This window comes from Carlito syrichta, unplaced genomic scaffold (assembly GCF_000164805.1).
Source record: "Carlito syrichta isolate Samal-C Ts95f unplaced genomic scaffold, Tarsius_syrichta-2.0.1 Scaffold316955, whole genome shotgun sequence".
NCBI lineage: Eukaryota > Metazoa > Chordata > Mammalia > Primates > Tarsiidae > Carlito > Carlito syrichta.
The window spans coordinates 9,276-17,180 of record NW_007261051.1 but is presented as its reverse complement, the minus strand read 5'-3'; positions in this window follow the sequence as shown (position 1 = coordinate 17,180).

The following is a 7,905-nucleotide window of genomic DNA, read 5'->3' as shown; positions in this document are numbered from 1 at the left end:
GTCGGCCACACCTCCGTAGCTCCTGTCCCCCACTGTCCCAGTGCCTGCGAAGAGGAGGGCCTCTGCCGGCAGTCAGGTCGGATGCCCTGGAATTCAGCCCCGCCTCCCTCCCGGCCAGGATCGCTCTGCAGAGGACGTGGGAGGAACGTGGCAGGGGCCGCACTTATCGGCGTTCGGCCCCTACTCACCTGGGGACCCCGGGCGGGGCGCGGCTGGGGATCAAGGGCACCTGGGGGAGGACCTACAGGACCAGGGAAAGCCCCAGGCCTGGAGGTCACAGGCGGCGTCCTCACCATGGCGGACTCACACCAGAGGCCCAGGAGCAGGGCTCTCTCGGCCACCCGGCCGGGCTGGGGGCCCCGCGGTGGCTCCGCGCTGCCGCGGGGCTGAACTTGAACCACTGGCGGGCGACAGGGCGTGGGAAACACGGAGACGAGACGAGTGGTCCCGCCCTGCTCTGAGGCCCCGCCCCCAGCCCGGTGCTGGCCACACCCACACAGACAAGCCCCGCCCCGCCACACCCCCCGTTGTAGCCCAGGCTTCAGCCCCGCCCCTGGCGGCCCCGACATCCCAGCCCCTCCAACCCGCGCGGCAGCCCGCGCTCCACGCCAGCCCCGCCCAGAGACAAGTCCGCCCCTTTCGAGTCTCCACCCCTCGCTCCGGGGGGGCGCCGCGAGGGGGCACGGGCGCAGCACTGCCGGGTCCCTGCACTTGTCCCGCGGGCCCTGGGTTGGGGTGTTTGGGGCTGTGCTGCTGGCCCTGGTACCTGCGCCTGGCCGGGAGGCTCAGCACCTGCAGCAGGAGTCGTCCACAGGCGGGAAGATGGGCGGGCTGACGGTGGTCGTGGTGACGTCGCCCAGGATGCTGAGCGCGTCCTTCAGCGCCTGGGTCGTGTCAGCGTCTCCTCCGCCATTGGGCCTGCTCCGCCGACTCCTCCATCGGTGTGTTCTGGTCCCCACACGAGTACAGGTGGACCCAAGCTCCGAGGAGATGTATTCCTTGGTCTGGAGGTGGATGAAGGGGGAGAGGGTTGGAACCTGAGGCCTGCCAGCATTGTGCGCGGACTTGGGACCCTGGACTCGGCGTTACAGATAAGTCCTAGAGTTTTCCTCTCCTCACCGCCTTTTTCTCAGTGGGGTCACTGAGGTCCAGAGAGGAAAAGTTGCCTGTCCAAGGTCACAGATCTGCAAGGACCTATCATGCCACCAGGACACCTGTCTACACAGCTTTTTCAATCTCGGTGTCCTACATGTAAAAATGGGGTAGTTATATCCTTTCTAACGGCTTACATGCTCGGGTGAACCGAACTCAGGTGACAGTTTAAATTATCTCAAGGTGGGATGCGGTGGCTCACGTGAGCCTGTAATCCCAGCAAATTGGGAGGCCAAGGCAGGAGAATTGCCTGAACCCAGGAGTTCAGCCTGTTCAACCTAGAAAGACTTCAAGAATCTACAAAAGAATTTAAAAATTAACCGACATGGCGCCATGAGCCTGTAGTTCCAGGTACTTGGGTGGCTGAGGCGGAAGAACCACTTGAACCCTGTTGGTTGAGGCTGTGGAGAGCAGAAAACCAATGTTTGTTGCACAATGCTTTGTACTATTAATTTGAATTTATTTTAATATTTTATTTTAAAGATGTGTGGTACAATCCAGGCTTAGGTATACAAGCAAACCTTACACAGGTAAAGTTTGGGCTTCTGTTTGGTCCTCACTTTGCCTGGTTTGAGATCAGATCATTAAATTTAATTGGTTATGTAGTCATTTTTGTATTTAATTTATAAATTTGTCTTGCCTTTGTCTTTTTGTCAGGGTAATAAATGCTAATTTAAACTTTGTATCAAAATAACGTGTTGAAACTGATTTAAGTTGACTTTAGGATCATAAGAAAGTATTTTTTCCTTTGAAAGTTGTCAATTTTGTACTTGGTTTCAAGAAACTGTGGTCTATATGATATTGAACGCTGTTGTGTCATAATCATGATGGCTAACCTTCAACCAGATGTCCACTATTTGTTTGCTATGAGTTGTTTAAAATTAGATGAGTCTTGTTCTTTTATGTCATTAAAAAATTAAGTTTGGGGCTGGGTGTGGTGGCTCACTGCTGTAATCCCAACACTCTGGAAGGCCAAGACAGGAGAATGGCTTGGGCCCAGAAGCTTGAGGCCATCCTGGACAATGTAGCAAGACCTTGTCTCTATTACTACTAATAATAATGGTAATTTCTCTGAAATGTGGCCATCTGAAATACAGCCATGAAATAAATAATCTACTAGTCTGTTTGTGGATAATTGGATTTTTCAAAACACTGGTCTGACCTGATTTTCAGTTTTCCTGATTTTGCCTATCATTTCTATTTTAATATTGTTATTTTGATCATTAATTTTTCATTTACTCATCCATTGAGCAAATATTTTAAAAATTCTTCCATGTGCAAGGACTATTCTAGTTGCTGGAAATGTTTGGTACAGTTCACAACTTTACTTGGGAGCCTATAGTGTTTCTTTGTTGTCACTTTTTCATTATTTACATGAAAAATTTCATGGGTGTATTACGAAGTATGTATCTATTTCAATGAAACTAAATCTGCCTGTGTCGTATCTTCATACCTTGGTACTGGGTGGGACATTACATCACGATTGCCATAGATACACTCATAAATGTCTTTTTAGTTCAAAATGATGAGTCTTTTAGACCTGTTTATTCAAGTGATATTATTAAATTACTGCTAAATTCAAGACATTGTGTTAGATACCATCAGATGTCCAAATATGAATGAGACACAGTCTGTATTCTAGTTAGAGGAGCTTACAAATTTTAAACTGGTCATTGAATCCTTGGAACTGATTTTGGCTTTGCTGGATATCAGTATTGTTGGGTCTGTACCCAGAATTGTAGATTCATTGGAAATAGACAGACTTCTGCATTGAATAAACATTCATTGAATAAACATTGACTGAATGCTAGGTTGCTCTGGCTGGTTCTGAGTTGATGTTTATCTTCTGTCATTTTCCTGCCTTACCTGCTATCATGACCCAACAATGTACAGAGGTAGTAGCTACAGGACGTGGTTCACAAACAGCCCTTTCTAAACAGTGCTTCTTGGAGGTAGCGATTTGGGGAATGTTGTAGGGTAACTGTAAAGATAGATCAACTTGCTACATCTGAAAACTTGGAGCTTGGCATATTTCAGAAGCATAAAAGTAGTGCCACTGTAAAGCGAAAGCAGAATTGGACAAAAGGATCTTCAGAAGTGATGCAGGACCAGTGACAGCCTTGGTCAACTCTGCCATCAGTGACCCTTCTGAGTTGTCCGCAGCTGGTCCGAAATAACCCGGCCTTCATATTCTCACACTTGATCAATCAATTGGTGGGAGGCCAAGCATGGCCTTGAGCTAGGAGGCTCATTGCTGATAAAGCAGTTCCTGAAGGGGCTGGCAGCTGATAAGCAGATGTCCGTGAGCTAATGGCATTCTTAGCAGCAAGCTGGGTGATCTTCACCAATGGATGATCTGACTGCGTCATCATAGTGTTCACCCTTGGCAGTGAACTGTGACCATTACCTTGATGGTAGGATTGCTTGTTCAACTTTCTTTCTCATTTTCTAGCTCTGGATCTGAATATTATTTACTCATCACTTGAATGAATACTACTGTGCATTCAAGTGATATTACTGAAGATTAGTATTCAATTATTATAGCATATCATCCTAATTTAGGATGCTAATATATGGTAGATTAGGGATGAGTAAGGAAAATGATTTATTTTTTTCCTCATCACTTTCCACTTAGGTGTTGGTATTACTTAACTCTAGTAACACAGGGTGACTGTAAGTCTTGCTTGCTTTACCCAAGTTAGTTCCGTTTTCCTGGAACAATGCAATTTAAGACTGCTGAGGGCCAGTTAATAACTGTATATTATTTTTGGTAACTTCTCAAAGTCTCAGAAGTATTCCAGTTTGCATATAAACTGTATGGTCTTCCTACCTAGTAATGCTTTTTTATTTGTTTGCATATTTCTTCGTTAAGCATTTTTTGGCTTCTTTACCTAATGAATAAAATATCCTATATTCCATTTTTTTGAAAGAGGCAGAAGTGGTCTGTTGTATTTTGGCTTTAGTTGACCCTAAAGCAACTGCTTTGCTTTTCAATTTCCTCAAATTTTTCATCAGCAACCTAAAAAATTGTATGAAATCACAACGTATTTCATCAAGTATACTATGACTGAAATTATTGGTATGTACTATTTATTTCTCTTTCACTGTTAAAGTTGTATCTATAATGACTTTTATTTCCCTGGCTTATTTGTAGTTTTGTCACAAATATTTATGTCTTTATTTATCTTTCTGCTTAGGGACTCTGAGACTTGAGCTGTTTCTCTGATGGAGTTTATGATTTTCTGGAAGAGATTCTGACCTATTCAAATCTGGGTCCTGAGGAAATACAAGTTGCTTGGAGATGGGCAGTTTTAAGCCTCCTTTTTCAGAAATTTTTGTGGCAGAAAGAAAAATTTAATTCTACCACAGGTAGATTTAATAACTTATAGGTCCACTTTCTTATCGAATACATTCTAAAACTACTTGTTGGTTTTGAAAAAATGACTATGGAAATTGAGATAATAAGTGATTTCCTCAACTTGCTAGCAGGTCATTTTCTGTCACCACATTTCATGGCTTCTTCTTTTCCCTATTTATTCTTTCCTTGTCCTCTTTTTACTGTTTCTTGACTATATTATGACTACATATTAGGGAACAGGGGTCAAAGAGAAGTCACCTGCTGATCTTATTTTGGAGTTTAGTATTATGTAGTGGACAATATCTCCATTGATGTGGGTCTTCTTAATCATGCCCCCTTTACAAAAGAAGAACACTGTCAGAAAGCGGTGGTGCACCTTTCTGCTTCACCTTTAACAAATGAGAAGTTGACAAGACAAATGTACAGTCAGTCATCTGGCATTCTAAACACATTTTTATTTACTTGGGGGATATGAAGTTACAAAAAGAAATTGTGTACAACTTAGGCAGGAAGAGCAAAGCATAAGAAAATTGCATGTTGTGTGAATATTTCTTTTATGTTAACTGTTTATGCTATTGATAGCAACCAGTTTATCTGAAATGTTAATTTTACTCAGTTATCTAAGGTTTAGAAAGAAGTAATTAAGATTGAAGGGGTCCAGCCCCTTGCTGGGTCGTGAGATTTCCTGAAGGAGAGAAGGATAGGCAAAGGATGAAAATATTATACCCAGACACCTGCTTCTTGAACAGAAGACCATTTAATGTGAGTTAACACAGAGCTTTTATACCATTTGTAAAGGGGCAAGACAAAGAAAATTCCTTCACGTACATATCCTCTACAAGTTACCACCATCTAGTGGTCTTAGCAACAAACAAGCCAAGAACCCTGTAAACATTCAGACAATGAGCCTTATTCATAAGGCCAAAGATGATAGTTTTAGTCCAAAGTCCCGAATTACAGTCCTTGAACTGTCTCCAGAAAGTTTCCAAGTATAAAGTTCTTCATGTAGCAGTAGTTTTTCTTCTGGGGCTTTATTACCTTCAGAGCTTGTAATCGCCTTTCTTGTCCAGGTGTCTCCATTATTTTCTCTCATCCTGTAGTGCTTATTTCTAAAGAGAACTCAAAAGAATATTTTAGTAATGTTTCCCAAGGCCCCTAAGGTTGCTTTCTGTCTTTAGCTAAGTTACCATAAAAGTGTCTGATTAGTATATTATGAGTTCAGTGAAAACTGACTTTATAAATGTTAACTTAGAGTTTTAACTTTTGAATTCAGTAAAAACCTCAAAGATAATCTTTATCCTAAGTCAGTGAAAACAGTGTTATAAATCACCTACATAACTCCTATGTAAGTGCTAGAACTTATAATGAATTCATAATGAACTTACTATAAACTTGTGCTTCTAAAAAACCTTATGTCTAAACACTAAATTACATAATTCTAAATCAAATGAGTGAATATACTTATATCATTTATTACTTAAGCAATATCTAGTAACTTATAACCAAGTGAAAGAAAGCATTCTTGATGTGCCTCAGAGTTTCACCCTTGCATATGTTAGAAAAGGCCAAGCGGCATAGTGGGAAAATGGAAAAATGAACCATGACATTCTCAGGCTAGCTGTGAGCACTTCGCATAAACATGCCATCTTCTTCTTCCATGACTGCACAGAATTTCTTCAGCTGTACCAACAGCAAAGACGGAAGACAGAAGGGCCTCAGCTGCCCGGACTCGCTTTGCAGCCAGGGGTCCTCAGCACACCTGGACTTTGTCAATCAGGTGGGCCTCCAAGGCTGGCTCCCAACATCAGATAGCATTTATCCTTTTTTGTGACCCAAAACTGTTGGGTGTTAGGAAAACTGTTTCAGAATAAGCAAAGTTTTTTCTTTCATGTGAGGTCAAAGCTGCTAATCACCTAACTAATTAAGCATATATTATTTACCTAGCTTTTTGTCTTAGCTTTTTTTTTGCAGCACTTTGACAGACTCCCCGTTGCAACTTTCTTAGAGCCTCAGAAACTTGTGTTGTTATAGATGTCAGCTGCCTTTGAAAAACATGAATTCCAACATCTGGCTGCATTTTAGTCATCATTCAGATGAATGTTTTGGGATTTCCATCTTGGCTACTACCTGCAATTATGTGTGTGGTCTGTGTGAGATTATTATTTTATCGCATAATCCCCACTTAATAGTACTGAATTTGAGAAATTTCTATCCAAATGTAAAGAAGCTGTGTTCATTCATCTCAGAGAGTAGAAAAAGACTTACAAAGTTGATTTCTAAATCAGAAGAAGCTAGCCCCCATTATCTAATTTATTCTTTCAGAGTGAACAGTAGATACTTTCATTGTGCCAGGTAAGTGCCAGACACCAACACTGCCCTTCCTGGCCATCTGCGACATGGGGCTGATGCCTTTGCTCTGGACCTGGCTCACTGTCACACTCTCTGGCTCTCCATCAGGGCCACATAGATGGTCTTCTCAGTATTCTGGTTTCTCAGTTTCTTATCTTTTTCCCTCTGGATAGCTTGTCCTCCCTCCTCCTTCTCATTCTTCCAGTCACCCCCTTGTCATCATCAGTGACTGCAGTCTCTCTGTAATCTCAACTTGAGGCATTCCCAACTCTGACCACTATCTTGAACTCTCCAGTTCACTGCTTCTGGTACCTCCATTCCAACAATCTTTTGATCTTACTGGTTCTTAAAATCCATGGATTTCACTGGGCGTGGTGGCTTATGCCTGTAATCCCAGCACTTTGGGAGGTGGAGGCAAGAGGATTGCCTGAGCCCACGGGTTTGAGACAGTCCTGCACAACATGGCGAGACTTCATCTGTACAATAAGTAAAAAAATCATTAGCCTGTGGTTCCAGTTACTTGGAAGGCTGAGGCAGAAGGATCACCTGAGCCCAGCAGGTCAAGCCTGCGGTGGCTGTGAGCGTGCCACTGCCCTACAGCCTGGGTGACAGAGTAAGACTGACTCAAAAAAAATCCATGGATTTCACCATCCAGTTGCTGTCTCTCATTTCTTCGATGACCTTTCTTCCAGTTTCAATTCCATGTCAATATTTGCTGGGCAAAATCTAATTCTAGTTTAATCCATCTGTCTGTCTAGATCCAGAACTAGCCATCATTGGCATGCGAAACATGGCATCATGCTAACTGGTATTCAAGTTCAAGGACCTCCAGGGTCCTCTCCTGCTAAGACTAGTTAACCCCTAGGGACCTGCCATCATGCTACATGTTCCTGGTCCTTTCAGTTTTCCATTTTCCTGGATGTCTGTTTCAGAATTTCTTCACCCTCAAAACTGCTTCCCCCCTCCTTACTCTTAGCTAGTAATCTGTCTTTATCTTTTTCTGTAAAGATAGACACCACTAATGGAGCACTTAGACAGGTTCTCAC